Source organism: Thermobia domestica, chromosome 2, assembly GCF_964235325.1.
Source record: "Thermobia domestica chromosome 2, izTheDome1.hap1.1, whole genome shotgun sequence".
In the NCBI taxonomy this organism is placed as follows: domain Eukaryota; kingdom Metazoa; phylum Arthropoda; class Insecta; order Zygentoma; family Lepismatidae; genus Thermobia; species Thermobia domestica.
The window spans coordinates 290,957,902-290,975,015 of NC_137455.1; the positions used below are offsets into that span (position 1 = coordinate 290,957,902).

The following is a 17,114-nucleotide window of genomic DNA, read 5'->3' on the forward strand; positions in this document are numbered from 1 at the left end:
AAATTTGAACCACTTCCGGTTTTGGTGGAGTGTTGATATGTTTATGGTACGTTGCTTTGGGACGCTGAATCGTTTGCAAAGAACCACTTCTGGTAATCTATTGCCGTTTTTGTTCTATGGCGATAAATGTTGAAACCGAAAATGGTTAGTTTGAACGACTTCCAGTTTGAATAAAACATTAACGGAGGAAACAGAACCTATTCTTGGGACTCTGAATCGATAAAAAAAAAAAAAAAAAAAAAAAACTCGATACCTCTTTATCGGTCTTATTCTGGTACCTGTCGAGAGACAGACGGACAAAGCTAGTTACAACTTTCGACGCGGCTGACACTGATGCACAGCATAGTTTGTTAAGTCTAACATTGAGATGCGCCGAACTTCGCGTTTGCCCCAGTTGACACAAACTCTAGTTGCGGACCTGAACTATTCATCCCGTGCGAAGAACGGGCATTTGAACTTTGAGCTAGCAATAAATAAATTAGAAGTTTGGTGGTGTATCAGGATGTCTTTGACATTAAATCTCAGTACTCATTTCTACACCCTCTGGGAAATCGGACTAGGTACGTGTCTAGTTGCGAATTAATGCTATTTCAATATTTTGTTAATTATAAACTAACCTCAAGGTAACAGGAAGGTTTGGTGTGCTCTGCCTAATTGAATAAATTCAAGAGAAATATTTACTGCTGAGTGATGATGTATCCTTTAATATATGACTCGGATAACATATCTACTAGAGATATTGTTAAATCTCGAGCGAATTAACTATTACATGGATGTGGAGAGGTTGCAGAAAGATAACTTGTTCAGGTGTCTTAAGCTCTTTAAGTTGTCCCTGCCAAAATAGTGCTTTAGCCCTCATAAATATGGTTATTTAAATTCTTCTGAATAAAATTGTACGGGCTCTTCCTACTTGTTTCAGCATTCAAAACCACGCTGAAGGTCACTATTTGCACTTGGTTGATAAATCTTCGACAGCTAATTCTTGAATGTCTTCGTTTATGTTGTGTAATCATAACGCATTAAAGAGAGTAAACAATTTTATTGTATATTTTGATTTTATCGCAAACATGTATAAGTATTAAGCACTACGTCTTTTCCTCGTACGTACTGTACAATGATATCATTTACAGAACGTTTCTGAGAAACGCATTAGTGAATGCAAGGCCTACCTCGTAGAGTGAGTATTATAATCACTCTACGGCCTACCTTATCCTGCGTGGTACCTAATGACGTGACGTCATAAAAGGATAGTTACACTTGAAACTATTTTTTAAAAGTAGTAATCATTAAATGAGATTCTCAACTTCACGTAAATAGCTTCGACTTTGGATATTTTATGGTTATTTATGTCTGTATTTACAATTTTCTAAAATTATAAGGACTATCTACATAGCCATTCCTTACAAAACAGCTGTACGCATCGTCCAATCACGACGCAGAATACAGTCACATGAAAACGTTCTTTCGGTGTAGTGTGGAGGAATGCCTTGTCATCAGTGAAAAGAAACAAGAAACTGAGTTTATTTATGATTTTAAACGAAGGGTATGTATTAATATAATCGCCTTTCGTTAATATGGAATATATTGTATATATTGGTAATGTCTAAGAAAGCTTTAATACTAATATTTACGAAGAATCCATCTTGTGATCTTGAGAATCCAAGAGGAGTGAAATGGGAAGTCGCCATTTTCGTATTCGTTCTTAACAGTGCGTGTGAAATTAAGTAGATATACAACCCTAGAAGTATATAAGAAGTTATTTACTAAATACAGTGCATGTTCATTGCTAGACATGTCCTAAGAAAATATTTACTACAACATTAGTGCCTAGCAGGAGTACTGAAACCATAATTTTTCTCACGAACTAAAATCAAGACTAAATGTGGTATGTTAATCTATATTAGCATCAAATGTTGTATGCATTTATGTTGTCTGAGTGTATTATTTGAAGAAGAGTCAGTATAATTGAGTACTTAAAGGTGTATTTGAAGAATTGGGTAATGTGTAATATTTTGCTGATGGTGAATGTTAGGTCTGTTCCAGCAGGTGCTTTTTTTTTAAGTTTTATTTTGAAAAGAATTGTGCAGAGTAATTGTGGGCAGTTTCTACTGACTTTCGAGTCAATTTGTGCATTTCGTAAACATTTTTTTTTTTTTTGTTAAGTGTCGAAAACTTTTAGTAGCATTTCTTCAATCAATTAGCATTTTCTGTTTTTTTTTTTTTTTTTAATTAACCTTGACTGGTGGTTTTACTCAGTGATTCTATAGTGATATGGCAGTTTTCGTGCAATTTTACAATACGGATCCATAGTATAAGTAGTAGTAATAAAAACGGGGTAGAAGGCCCGCAGAGGTTGGTTGGGTTATGTTCTCGACATGAAATGGACAAATTAAGAACTTGCTGAAATTTTTCTGTACATTTTGCAATCTATGTGGATTCGTATAGTAAAACTGTATCACATTTTTTTTTCTTTTTTTTTTTTTTTTTGTACTTGTAGATTCAAGTCTTTAACGTTGCCTTTGTACTTTTTTTCGAAGTTACTTTTTCATTAGATGTTGATACAAGGGAAAACTGGCTGAATAGTAAGAGTTACTGACAAGTAACAGTGAATGGCAGTTTAGTATTATTTTGAACAACTATTTGCAATTGGGTCTAGTCCGTAAATTGGTCATATGTGTGGAACTGAAGTTATTACAGGTTTACTATAATCATTTATGATATATAAGCCTTGGGCGTAAAAAGCGTAAAGTTCGTTTATGAATTACGTTGAACGTTCATGAGCGGTATACGAGAAGCTCACTTGTTCATATCGCTGCTAGAAGACTTTGCGTAACATTCAAACACTTTGCCTTTTAACGTTATTCTTGGATTTTTTTTATTTTTGAATTTGGATTTTTTTTTTCTAAGTCTACAAGTAGAGGCGTACTGGGAGGTTTCGATGTAATGTGCAACATGATTTACGTGTACTTTTAATAAGATATTCTCAACGACCAAGTACCATTGAATGATGTGCGAGAACTTTAATATTATATATGTCTGAGTTCTTAAAACTTAAGAATTAGTTGGGTTGAATGCTTGAGTATATTTTGTTAATAATTAGATCAATAAACGAAATTAGAATGAAGTAGCAAGCTGAAGTGAACCGAACGGTAAGAGTGCACTTTGAGCATAACAAGTGATTTTTGTCACGGAATTTGGCATTTGAGGAATAGAAACACTGTTATTTGTACGTAATAGGTTAGGTTATGTATCGGTTGCTATGAATGTTCTGCTCGAGGTGCACTTTTGCCAACCGAACACTCATGCCCCAGCCTCTGTTGCCGAGCCGAACCTGTCTCTGGCCGAGCTCGGCCACCAAATATATCGATCTTTATCCCTCAGACGATGGGCTACTTGACAACCAAATTTGGTTCAGATGTGGCCAGTAGTTACTTAGAAGTAAAGTACATGATTCAAGGCAACTCTAACCCTCCTTCCAGCGGCACAGGATCCAGTACTGCAAAATCCCGGTGAGAGAAAACAATCTTTCACCGCCCCTTCCCCAGAAGTCAGTCCTGGATCCGCCCCTGCCTTGTGAGAAATTACTTTCCGTTACCGGTATTTAAATCAAGCGTCAGTGCAGGAATCGGACCAGTGTCTACGATTCATTCCGTCACTTACAGCTCTGCGAAAAAATATCCGCAAGCACAAGTTAAAACTCTCTCCTCCCTCCAAATAGGGTACAGTTACTTTCTTCAAATGGTTAGATTTTCGTGTGCTTCACTTCATTCTGAACATGCAGTTTTCATCCTGTCCTCGCTTGAGAAACAAAGTTGTTGGTTTTTTCACTTTTTGAGATTTTTCCTTCTCACTTTCATCATACTATTATATTCCGAGGAAAATCTTTTTGAGACATAATAATTAGAGCTAAGGTTTTTGGTGGGTGGAAAGCTTGAAGAAAACACTCATATTTAATATGTATGCTACTCACAAATACAATTTTAATATTTTTGTACGAAATTCTGTATGTTCAATTATTTCGTCAGTTGAAAAATGTTTTTAATTGACCATCGAAAAATGTAAATGAATATCACAGTTTGACTGGTGATTTGAAGGCGTGAAAGGAAAGAAAAGAAAGAAAAAAGCAACCTCATATTCTCAATGTTGAAAGTGTTAGATTTCCTAGTTTTGCCAGGAGTACTTTGTACTACGAGAAAAAACTCTTAACGTCTACATACACCAACGGAGCATACTTTGTTTTCACGGTTTCGTAATTTCCAAGATTCGAAGTTTTCTCCAAACTATACGTCTGAGTTGTGCTGATGCCTGCAGACTATCCTTTTTAGCTTGAAGTATGTTCATTGTTCCTGCTTGGAAATAGTCTCTAAACTTTGTTATGCCTTCGACCTTTTTTTTTAACTATGAACTTCAGTCAGTTCCTTGACGGTGCCTTCTTCAGCAGTAAGTTTGAGGAGGGTATTCAGATTGCCCCCAAATCACTTGGTAGACACTGGCTCACTCTGTAGTGATTATTGTTTGTCATTTGTAACTCTCATGTAGTCACGGGTTTAAATATATATGGCAGAAAAAACTATAGTGCATAAAACGCCAAACCAACTTTTGCTAGGTGGCCACTAGAAAGTTCAAATGAAATCTAACCGAGTCAGCGTAGGAGCGCAGCAGAAGGGGAAGCAATCAATGACGAGGGAGTGCGTCTGTAGGGAGAAGGCGTGTCAGTGACTATGGTATACGCATAACGAGGTATTTACAACGGCTCACCATAAGTCACAGTACAGTCTCTGGAGCGGTTGATGGGTTTGGAGGAGATACTAAATGCCATTCGTTTGAGGATCATTTAAATTCTGCCTTTGACGGATGAAGTTTTTCAAGGAAGTCTAATTTTATTTAAAAAGTTAATAAAAAAGAATACACGTTAAATATTCTTCAGTCTAAGAGAGGTCGCGGAACTTTTTCATTTTTATACCTCATGCGTTCCTTAACGTGTTGATAATTTTTCCACTATATTGTGACAAAATTTAGATAAAATTCCATTTGTTGTGAAAGGTAATGTAAGGACTCCATAAATCGACAAAAATACTGACGGGGAACGAGAAAGAACTGAGACCTACATCCGTACAGTGTGTACGAATAGCGTACGATAATTTAAAATTTGGTGAGAATTTGATTGGATGGAGAAGGTTGTTTTTGGTGGAATTAGGTGGACAAAAATTTGGAATTTGGTTCCCCAGTCACGGGCTAACTTGAAAACGTAGTTTCGGCAAATACTATGAGATTGGTGGTGTACCGAAAATCCGAGCCGTAGTAATATTGCTTGAATAGGATAATAATGAAACTGTTTGTGTACAGTTTCAAGTGTACACAGATTTTCCACAATGTTAGCATGCTTTTTGCTTTCAATCCTTTCGTAATGTCTTTTAGGGAAGCTCTTCCGGTGGAATTCTCTTAATCCCCCTTACATTTTTCAGTCATTTTAATAATTCTGACGTTGAGTCGTTTTGTAGAATGGATTGAGTATATCATGCAATTGTTGAAACTTTCCTTTACCGTAGTTCTGTTGTCATAAGAATATCCAGTTTCTGCAGTACCAGCGTAACTATGTTTGAAGGTGTCAATAAATTTATCTTTGTTACGAACAGTTTCATTTTCGCTATTTTGCGGGTAAGTCGTTCGCTATTTTGAAAACCACGTTGTGTTTGAAATCTTTCATGGCGTGACGTATCATTTGCGATTCTCTTCTAGTACAGGCGCGATGTAATGTAGTCAGTCACATTTATTCCTATATACGAATGAGGAACGACCGAACAAAAGAAGTTATTTTAATATGGAGTTTGCAAATCTATTAATACCTAGTGTTGGATGTTACTCCTTTTTCGTGTTCTGGCTTGGCTTTTTCTAGCGGTCGCCTGCCTCACAGAACAGCCCGTTAAACATCTGGCCTTATATACAATGTAATCACACATTTTACGTGACTGAAAATGAATTTACAGTTGGCACGCGTCGTTGCAGGGGAAAAGGAAATAAGGTGGACCGAAGCTCTGTGCTGGCTCACGAACTCAACACGAGGGAAGTGGGACGGATTTGTTCTGCTTCTCGCCCCCATACACAAATATGGCATATTCTTCAAGAACAGAGTCCACAGCATCAGGAATATCGAATCACTGTTTGCGATGCTCATATTCAAATTATTGTAAAAGTAAAAATTAACACTTTATTAATGTGAAAACATGCAAAGCCATAGCAATACACTTGTAACTCAATTATAAAATAATAAGTACAGAATTGTCAAGACATGTAGGGTAGATTTAAAGCGGACAACAGTAACGGGGTTTCAGTAAATTCGGTTCCTGATACTTTAGAAATATCATGCATATTTTGAAACTTTCTTGTGGATATATGATTTGCAAACACGTCTTCGGCACGGAATGTCATAGTTGGATTCTTGATATAAACTTGATGATTGTCTACTTTTAATAATCTGTCTAAGTCTTTGTGCTGAAAATGAATGACCGAATGTGTTACTAGTTTGCTTTAGAAACAGTGGAAATTGAATGCATATTTGTTTCAGTGTATCATGAAAATACTTTTTCTATATTAGAAGTTAATGAATACTATAAATATACGGGAAACTAAGCTCGTTTATAATAAGTATTCTGCCTTTTGGCAGGTCCTGGGTGTTTTTTAGATTTGGGCCGGGAAATGTTTCTCACGGTTCTCGATCTTCATCTTCCTCTTGTAACTACCAATATTTTCTTCTATTTTTCAATCCGGATCAGTTGTGTTCTTCCTATTTCTTGCGTTCCTTCCATCTTCCCTTCTACCAGATCACAATGTATTGGCAATATGTGTCACTCCGATTGTCTTTCCTACTAAGGATGCTTTTTAAAAGTGTCCTCTTTTCTCCTATCTGTTTTAAAACATTGCCCAAACACCACATTTCGAAGCTTTCTAAAATTTCTTCTTTGACGTTCCGTAATGTCCAAGTCTCTGAACTATACAATCTATCTGTATAAACAAAAGGAAAGGGACTATGTTTGTGACATAATAACTCTTGAATCACCCGACCGATCTCGATCAAATTTTCAACATAGATGAGGTTCGGGTCTGAGATGGTTTTTATTTCTCTTTGACGGTGCGACTTAAGGAAGGGAAAGGGGAATATACATATACAGGGTGTCTCAAAAGTCCCCTAACATAGGGTAACTCTTTTATTATAGGAAGTACAACAAAGTGTAAGATAGGAAATCGTCTCTAAATATATTTTCAATCTAAAGAAAAGGAATTTTTTAAATCGGACGAGCTGTTTGGGCTGTACACTCTTTATGCGCCCAATGTTAAATGAAAATGCAACGTTGCCATTTACCTGGTCCCACAACGTAAGTGAATGAAGTTACTGTTTGAAATGGGGTTGGCCATCGACACGTTAGCGTAAAAGACAGGCGTTCCCATGGGGTATTCTCATGACTTTCGAGTTTTTGATGTTGATTTCTATTTTATATAGTTTCCTGATGTTAACTGTTTTGCCAGTCATTTATTCTTCGCTTCTAGCTACAAGGTAACTAAAAGAATTCTTGCCGTTCCAGAGCAGGATTTAAACAAAGAGCAATACAGTGGGCGGTACATACTTTCAGGTTTCGAAGTAATCTCTATCGGCATCTTAACACCTTTTGCCAAAGTTCCTGCAGCTGCACAATACCCTGATGATAAAACGGCTGTCGTGGATGCAGAGAAGTCTGAGTGCGTTCTGCGATTCACCAATGCCGGTTCTTTCTACCGCAATGCACGGTGCACCCTTTGCAGCTGCTGAGGGTAGAAGTATGCAGTGATGGTGTGACCAGGTGGAAGAGCTCTTAATGCACCACTTGCCGACACTTCCACCATACAAAGGGCATAACCTTTCGTGGCTGCAGAGGTGATGTTGAGATGTGAGGAACAGGGTCACGTATACGCATGGGAATATCATAGAGGGCCCACTTTTCGTCACAAGTGAGCAAGCGATCAAAAATGGGTGTGTTCAGGTGCGAGTGAGCAAGGACACACAGGCTGTCACTCGTTCTTTGTTGGCTTCCGACAATGTATGGGGTATCCACTTGCTTAACTTGTATAACTTCCCTGTCCCATGCAGGTGCGGTCTCACTGAGCGAAAACATGGAACCATTCTACAAGTTCATCACACGTTACACCAGTGTTCTCGATGGCTGCTTTCAGGGGCTTGTCATCCAGCATATGTGGTCGTTCACTGCAGAATTCATCCGAAAGGCTCACATCTCCCGAGCAGAATTTCTGGAACCAATTTTGTGGCCGTGTGTTCATTCATGGCATTCTCCCCAAATACCTGGCATATGCGGCAGCAGACAGGGCTACTTTAAAATCATACAACACACACACACGAATAAGCTACTTCGATACCTCCATTTCTCTTCGACACTGGACGAACTATGACTGTTGTATGTGCGCAACGTGCCTGTATCACTGAATGTCGATGATCAAACTAATTCTCAATCACTTCGCAGACACGTGCGTCATTTCGTTTCCTCTCTGTGAGTTAGTGATTAATAGAACAACAAAAACGGCAATAACTTTTTTTTGGTTATGTTTTATAATAGCCGTGTCATCTGCATACCTGATCTTGTTAGTGATCTACCCTCCAATCTTGAAATACCCGATTACTCTTAATACTTCCTTCGTTAAATATTCACTGTAAATGTTGAATAATTGGGGCGACACGCTACACCCTTGTCTGATTTGTCTTTTAATCTCCACACTATTGGTTTCTCCTTGATTCAAGTGCACCTTGACTCATCTTATATGCAGCTTGCGAATAAGTCGTCGGTCTCTCCAATTGACCCCAATTTCTTTTAAGTATTTTTAGAAGTATGATCCGATTGACCCGGTCGAAACCGTTTTACCAGTTGATGAAGCATAAAACACAATTCTCTCTCTCTCTACGTCAAGAACTCGTTCTGATATAATTTTCATCAACTCAGTAGTATCTGTTCCTTTTCGAAATCCAGATTTATCTTCCTCCAACATTTCTACCTTACTTTCCAGCCACCTTTTCAGTATGCACGCAATAATCTTTTCAGTGTGGAAAATAAAGCTAATGGTTCTGTGATCGCTGCACTTCTTTGCTTGCTTGGGTAACGCAGTCATTGGGTGGTATGAATAAAATGGAGCCTAGACTCTGCTCACTTGAAATGAGCATGCTCTATTCGTGAGCAAACTCTAAAAATTTCGTATAAATAAAAACTATCAATAGTTTTGAGAGCTTACTCTTGCAGAAGCCGAGCATGCTCATAGAGGTTGCTCCACTCCGCGCTGGGACGACGAAGCAAGCAGTCTGCAACTGCACTTATTTCTGCTATATTATTTTTAAAAGAATAGTATGTATCGTCATTTATTTTAAGAAGTGTCAACAGACATAAATAAAAAAAAAAAAAGACATTTATTTCAAGAAATTTGTGTTGAACTTTTCTATAAAACCAATAGATGCTATAAGATTTATAAGGATTACTAGGTCTGTAGTATAACATGAATATTTTATATCAAGTATTTGACAAACTGTACTTTGTAAATAAACTGTACTTTTCATGAAAGTTCTTACACTTTAATGACCAACTATCATCCTGGCAATTTCATTTCTCCTTTGTTGCCCATGTCTCACGCGCGGGATGCCCTCGTTATCCTCTTCCATGTCGTCATAGTCTTCAAACGCTCTCTCAACAATGTAAAACTCGCCGTCTTTCAGATATTTAGCCACATTATGAAGGACAAAACAGGCTAGAATCACCGAAGGCACTTTTGTTGGTCGCCAATCGTATTTTATTTTCCAGTATAGGGAATTGCTGCTTGACTTGACGAAGCATCTTTCTATTATAACTCGTTCTCCTTTGAAGCAGTTGTTGAATTCTCTTTCTCCTTCTGTAGCTGGATTTTGGAAAGGAGTCATAAGCCAAGGAGCAATGGTGTATCCAGAATCGCCCAGAAGCAAGGCTCCTGACCTGTTTTCTGTCATGACCACACGAACAGCTGAATTCATCCATATTCGGGAGTCGTGCACCGAACCTGGCCAGGAAGCATCAACGCTCGTGAATTCCTCGTTACAATTACAAGTGGCTTGAACATTCAAGGTGAAACGTCCTTTACGATTTATGTACTCCTCCATGTGTACATGAGGTCGTTTAATTTCCACATGTGTGCAATCGATGACCCCGATGGCAAAGAGAAAATTGTATTTTTGGCGCCACTTATTCATTTCTGCCTGCTGTTCAGCAACAGTTGTTGGGAACTTTATCCACAGGGGAGCCTTTTCGATTATTTTGTCTAGAACATTTGCAAATGTCACGGACACCGTACTCTGATCCACACCTATATCCTCCCCTACCCCACTTTGAAACCCTGGATCACTCAAATATCTAAAAAAAATTCGCATTCTCTGTTCGTTAGTAAGTGCCCCGCCTGTAGTTTCATTTGTTGTACCTAGGAAATAATCACTTAACCACTTCACGTTTTCTTGATCAAAGCGATACAGAGTTTTATAGTCCACTTCCTACGTGTTTCTGCGCTCCTTGTATATTTTGCGTCGTTGTAAATTCATGAATGAAGCCATTTTCACAACACACCTTCACTGCACGGCTTGAGTCAGCTAATGAGGTGACTCCAAATTTTTGGAGACAGTACTCCGAACTGCGAGCACGAACTAGTTTTTTATTCATATGAAATGTGAGCATGCTCGATAGTTTTCAGACCATGCTCCAGCACTGAGTAACCTCTCCCTGAGCATGCTCTCTTTGCTCCTCTTTATTCATACCAAAAGGAGTAAACTCCACAAATACTGGAGCATGCTCACCTTGCTCCACTTTATTCATAAGACCCATTGTAACACAAAGGAAATCCTCGACCATTCTCTATTCAGGCGATTTTGTTAATAAGTGAAGTCAGTACTTTCGTTGCATTGTCTCCTAATCTCTTGAGTAAATCTACTGGTATGTCATAGTTTCCAGTGCTCTTCTTCCTTTGCACGTCTTTGATGGTTTATACTACTTTTCAATATACTGAGTAGTTTTTCATCATCCACATCTTCCGTTACTTCGATCCCAATATCTTTGCGGCGGTTCTTCGGCTCGTACAGATCTTTTATGTATTTCTCTTAATTAAGAGGGTTCTTTGACCAGTATGTCCTTGTTGATTTTTGAATCCAAACGTGCGTATACTTTTGTTAGCTTTCCGATAGAAGCTAATTGTGCTTTCTGATAGATCACCTCATAACTGCCGCGCCATTGAAGTTCCGTTATTTCCTCACATATCTGTTCCACATACTTTACTTTGGTTTTGTTCATCTTCTCAATTCACTATTCAGCCTTCTGTATTCTTTGATGTCTGTAGTGTCCGCTCTTTTGCTTTCTTTCATCTTAAGCATGACTTCAGTGATCCGTTTTTTTTTCTCTCTCTCCATCGTGCTAGTTATTGTCGAATGTGTGTAGTAGAATCTGTTTAACTTTCCCCAACTACTTTCTACATTGCCTACCATATCGCCCATTGCACAGATTTTTTTTCAATCTCTTGGGGGGGGGGGACATGGTAGCTCAGTTTTAGATTGCTTATCTCTGGTGCATGGGTCCCTGGTTCGATTCCCAGCTAAGTAAGTTTGTGGTGGACACTGTCCGTTATTTTTCTTGAGGTACTCCCGTTTCCTCACATTCTCATTCCACCAGTTCTCTCATTCACTTGCCTTATTCAGTTTCCCTTAGCCTAAAGGCCGTACTCGTGGGGACGTTAAACTGAAATATTTCATTTCATTTTTCAATCTCTTCTTTTGCATCATTGTTCACACTTTTTTGTCGCTCTTGAGTTCCATTTTCGATTTCTCGTCTCATTTTTCTTGATTTCAACCAGATTTGCACTTCCGGCATAGGAGATTGTGATCCGAATCAAGTGTCCACTCCCGGTAGTGTCTTCACGGCTCGTACACTGTTCCTGAAACGTTGCTTGACAAAAATGTAATAGATTTGATATTGTGTATCTACTTGACTTTCCACATGTACAGCACGGTATCGTTTCTTAAGCCACGCATTCGTCACAATCATACCATGTTGCCTATAGAAGTCGATCAGCATCTGGTCCCTGCGTTTCTTGTACCTAGTCCAAATGGGCTCATCACCTTACTTGCAGCTCCTTTTCGTACTATGCTGTTGGAGTTTCCCACTACTAGTGCGTTGACCGTACCTTTTTCCTCCTGATGCAATAGGGTACTTAATCTCATATATATATATATATATATATATATATATATATATATATATATATATATATATGGCTTCTAGTACATTATCACCATGGTCGGTTGTAAGCATATACACATGTATTGTCAGAATATTCACTAGTTTTACACTTAACTTTTATAAACATCAAACGGGCTCTACAGCACTTTGGTTAGACGATTCTTGGCCTTAACGCCACCCTAATAGAATATTGTGTAATTTCCCCGATACTATCTCACCTCTTCCTGTCGATCGTACCTCACTGAAGCCCACTATGTTCACTTTACATTTATCCATTTCCACTTCTGAATTTTCAAGTTTACACGCACGTTGTAAAGTTTGTACGTTCTAGGTTCCTACATTGAAATGAAAGTTATTTTCTCCTCTGATGATTCTTCCCGGAATAGTCCCCACCAGGGTTTGAAAAAACCCGGGATTTTTGAAAAAGCCCAACCCACCTGGACCCATATGGGTTTTTTCGGGTTTAATTGGGTTTTTTCGGGTTTAATCGGATTTTTTCGAAATATTTCAATGTCTTTGGGGTAAAAGTGTTAAAATGTGATTTATATTTCAAGATTGTCATTGTCACAACTTGCAACAATTTTCTACTCACTGCTGTTTTGAAAAAATAGCCGCCATTTTGAAATTTTTACATTCGATTTCGGAGAAAATCTATACAGCAAATTTAGAATATCTCGTGCTTCCACCGTCGTCGAAATTTCAACTTAAAAGACTGAAAATTGCGCTTTGTAGCGTGGATACTCGCTGTTTTGAAAAAAATGGCCGCCATTATGATATTTTACGTTGGTATGCCGCCAAAATCTATACAGGAAATTTAGAGTATCTCGTACTTGTACTTTGAAAATTTTAACCTAAAAGGCCGAAAGTTATACCCTGTAGTGTGTGTGGTAGAGGCAGACAAACGAGTTGAGTTGATTTTGTGTTAACGTCCCTTTCAGCAGCGAGGCTATACGAGACGGGACCTCCTAATTAACATGGAAGCCGAACCACATGAGCTTCCTCCGGGAAGCAAACCCGAGTCTCCCACGCCGAAGACGCGTACACTAACCGCTTAGCCATGAAGGAGCTCGGCAGACAAACGAACAAATGTAGATCAAGTCATCCAGAAGCCTGACTGATGTTCGCCAAATATGAATGCCAAAAGGGGTCTATTAATTTAAAACAAAGATACAATTCATGTTATATGAAATAAATAAATGTTTCAAAATGTCTTGTATGAAATTGACATCTTCCAGCGTAAACAAACCTCCCATATTTTCTCCATGAGAATACGGGACACCTCAGATCTTCCCCTTAACTTTCCAACACAATGCAATGAACTGTAGTCTGGTTGTGAACAAAAGTATAATAGGCCGCGGTGGTGAGTGGTAGAGCGTTCACCTCTGATGCATGGGGTCCCTAGTTCGATCCCAGCTCGCGCCAAGTGAGCTTTGTGGTAAACAAACACCTTGTGCGTGGGTTTTCTCGAGATTCTTATATTACCTCCCACTTTCTTCATTCTGTCATTTCATTCATTTCTCATCATCACCGTCACCTTGAGCATAGCAGACATAACCGTGAGACTAAAACTAAAAGATTTCATTTCATTTCATTTAATTTTTTTTTTTTTTTTTCAAGAATATAATAGGTGAAAGTTCACTAAGCAGCAGCTGCTTTTCTCTTCGTACCCTGCAATTAATTGTACGGACTGAAAATGCCTAAAAACTTAAGATGTGCTATAAAAATGCTTTACGGGAAAACAATATGCAGATTATTTAAATGAGCGGTACAATCTACCTTCAATATTCTTCGCGCGTTTAGCAATATTTATTTACATGGCTGTATTTGCCAAAATTACGTTCGTCAGTTTAATCTGATGAAAAGCTGATTTTTCTCCTTGTGTCGTGTGTAATTGTCAGGACCAGATTTACATTTTTCTAAGACCTGGACCAAAGCACAATTCTGTGCCCCTAGCCTCTGAAAAAGATTATAATTCTTGTTAACTTATCTAATGTGTTGCTGGAGAAAAGGTCAGTCATCTTCCCTGTGTTTGTAAATGTAGAAACACTCAACGCCATTTATTTATTTATTTTTTATTTTCTTATTTATTATTATTATTATTGTTATTATTATTTATTTATTATTTTTTTTAATGTTCCGGAGAGTATCCGAGTTCCCATAAAGTGCTATGGAAAAAGTAGCATTGCAAATTTCGCTCCCTATCAAGTCGAACAGGGTTATGTAATAACTTCCTCGAAACTGTTACATGCAACACGTACTGTTCATTCACTAATTACAGGATTTCCAGCCAATGTCAGAATTTTTTTTGTTTTTCACTTTTCGAATAAGCTGATATTGATAGCAGAAATGGAACGGAGTTAAAAACGGGACATTTCCCTGTCCCGACTAAATTTACGGGGATGCGGGACACTCGGGCCCAAAAACGGGACGTATGGCAGGCTTAAGCGTAAAATAAATAGTTTTATTGTTGAAGTATTCATTTCCGATCCTTCTGCGTTTAATTTCCCGAGCACTTTTTTCACGGCGTGTACATCAAAACTTCCACTAGTACGGAAATTTGAACTCAGCACTTGAAATAGTAAGCGTTACCTAGTCTTCGGAACTCCGAGCATTAAGCTTCGTAAATTTGACAAGAATATTTACGTTATTGCTAGTATTGATTCTACAGAATAATTATTTGAAAAGTAGCAACAAATGACTGAACTGAACTGTTATTATTGGAAAACCAAATTTTAGTTGAAGAAACTTGTGTTTTACATCAAAGGTAAGAAATAATACTAATAGTTTTACGAATGTATTTACATATGTACTATTAGTACCGGCACCCATGACCTTAAATCCGTCAAACGTATAAGTGATAACGTCCCTCGGTGTCGCCGAGTCGACGAGCACACTATTCACGGAAAATATTTTCTAAAGTACAAAATTGCTTATTGTACTTCAAATAGGCTTTCAGCATAATCCATACATTAATTTGTTCTATAACTATCTCAAGCTAAGTTTTTTTTTTTTTTTTTTCTAATTCATTCAATGCATTCAGAACTTGAAGGTCGTATGTTGAATGTTGTTGTGTACCTTAACGTGAAAGCGTCTAATTCGCCCAAGGAAAGTCTAAAATCTGATGAAAATCACTTACAATGTGATCACCTTAGTTGTACCAATAATATACTAACAAATAGGTCAAAAACCCAGGTGGGTTTTAAAGTGGGTTTCTTCAGGTGGGTCCAACCCGAAAAAACCCACCGGGTTTTTTCGGGCTGGGCCCACTTGGGCAAACCCTGGTCCCCACCCGCAGATCTGAACGGGGGACTTAAAAAAAAAAACACCCAGGAAGAACCATCATTATATTTATTCTCCTCCTCCGTTCCTCCTTTTGAGAAAAAGATAGTGGTATTATGCCAGTTTCCTTTCCACATCTACATTTCGCTAACTACCTTGTGGTTCATCCGCCTTTTAAGACAATTTTCCCTCCTGAGGACAGGAACGTGCCCTGACCTGTACCCACTCATCCGCCCTCCGTGGAGGCCGTTGTCACCTGGTAGAAGTTGACTTATCACGGGAGTCTGTCGTTCACACCTACGTTAGCCGCCTAAGCAGGGTTGGCAAAAACCATGGTTTTTATTTAAAAAACCCAAAAAACCGGTTTTTTTGGTTTAAACCAGGTTTTTATGGTTTAAATGATTTGCTTTATATATTCATATCATATATGGACAGAAATAAGTTTGTTTCGCCTAGATGTTATTATGCAACAACCGGGTTATGCTGGAAGGGGCCACATAAGCTTAAAGCGGAATAAAAACCGCTTCTCGAGTTACATCCGAGAGAAATTGTCCTCCATTTGAACTCGGAACCAGGACTAATTGGCCACAAATGCGATACGTCTGCCGACTCACTCACGAAGGAGTCCTGATAAAAAAAATACGTTGTACTGATCTTTACATGCCTCTTAATATAACTGTCAAGAGTCATTTCAGAAGGACAAAAAGATAAACAGTTGCACAAGTGAAACCATTACACAGAATTACATATGAACAATTTCAAAGTACTACGGAGTACAGAAGAACTACTTTAGTTCAAGTTAGTTAACAACGACTTTTATTGGTCCAAATTAAAGAAATACGACGACTTAATCTACATATCAATAAGAAAAGTGAATAAAGATACGAATTATTTGAGTCCACTTTGGCTCAGACTCATTTATACATAAATAGATACCAAAGATACTTATTTCACTAAATGCCTCTCGTGGGGTCTGTATGACCCCCCCCCCCACACACACACACAAAAGTACGGCATTTTCGATGTATTTTATCAATAGTGAACATTGAAACGAAACAATATTTAGAATTTTTCTTCGATTGCAATTACATAATAATAACAACTACAAAAAAAATCACAAAATAAACATTTATAAACTTGTAAAAAAAAAAAAGTTGCTTTTGTAGTATAATCTTTTTGAGTAATGAATGGGGAATTTAGGTCTGAATATAATACGAATAATATACGGGAGTGAAACGTGATAACCCACAAATGTGTGTTCATCAAGATTTTTCAAACACTTACACTATTACGAACATTTTTTTGTTTTTTGGTTTAAACCAGTTGGTTTTTTTGAAAAAACCAGCTGGTTTAAACCTTGGTTTAAACCACCTTGGTTTAAACCAGCCAACCCTGCGCCTAAGACGTTGCCCTCATTTTCCTGTGATAAGGTAAAGGTTGAGATTTTCCATTGGTTTAGGATAAGACCTGAAAGCATGCCTCAAGCCTCTCCAATACTTTCAGTTTTTGTTTTAATTTCAAATTACACCCCTATGTATGTACGTTAATATGTATGTA

General features: G+C 38.0%; 1 protein-coding gene and 1 long non-coding RNA gene across 3 annotated transcripts in view; one reads left to right on the forward strand and one right to left on the reverse strand.

Annotated features, from left to right (window-relative positions):
• Nucleotides 1–798: 798 nt before the first annotated feature.
• On the reverse strand, nucleotides 799–1,339 carry LOC145678571 (uncharacterized). The gene is made up of 2 exons (XR_014130406.1): nucleotides 1,207–1,339; nucleotides 799–1,169 (listed from the first exon to the last, which is right to left on the reverse strand). It is a non-coding gene; the product is annotated as an uncharacterized LOC145678571 (long non-coding RNA).
• Nucleotides 1,340–1,387: 48 nt separating this feature from the next.
• drn (zinc finger AN1-type doctor no) overlaps nucleotides 1,388–17,114 on the forward strand; it is an 89,902-nt gene continuing 74,175 nt past the window's right edge. The window contains exon 1 of one of the 2 annotated variants that reach the window (XM_081748873.1): nucleotides 1,388–1,543. The gene's annotated coding sequence lies outside the window, so the exon portion shown is untranslated. Of the gene's footprint in view, nucleotides 1,544–1,626; nucleotides 1,886–17,114 lie in introns of those variants that run through there. The other variant, XM_081748876.1, reaches the window with a different exon arrangement.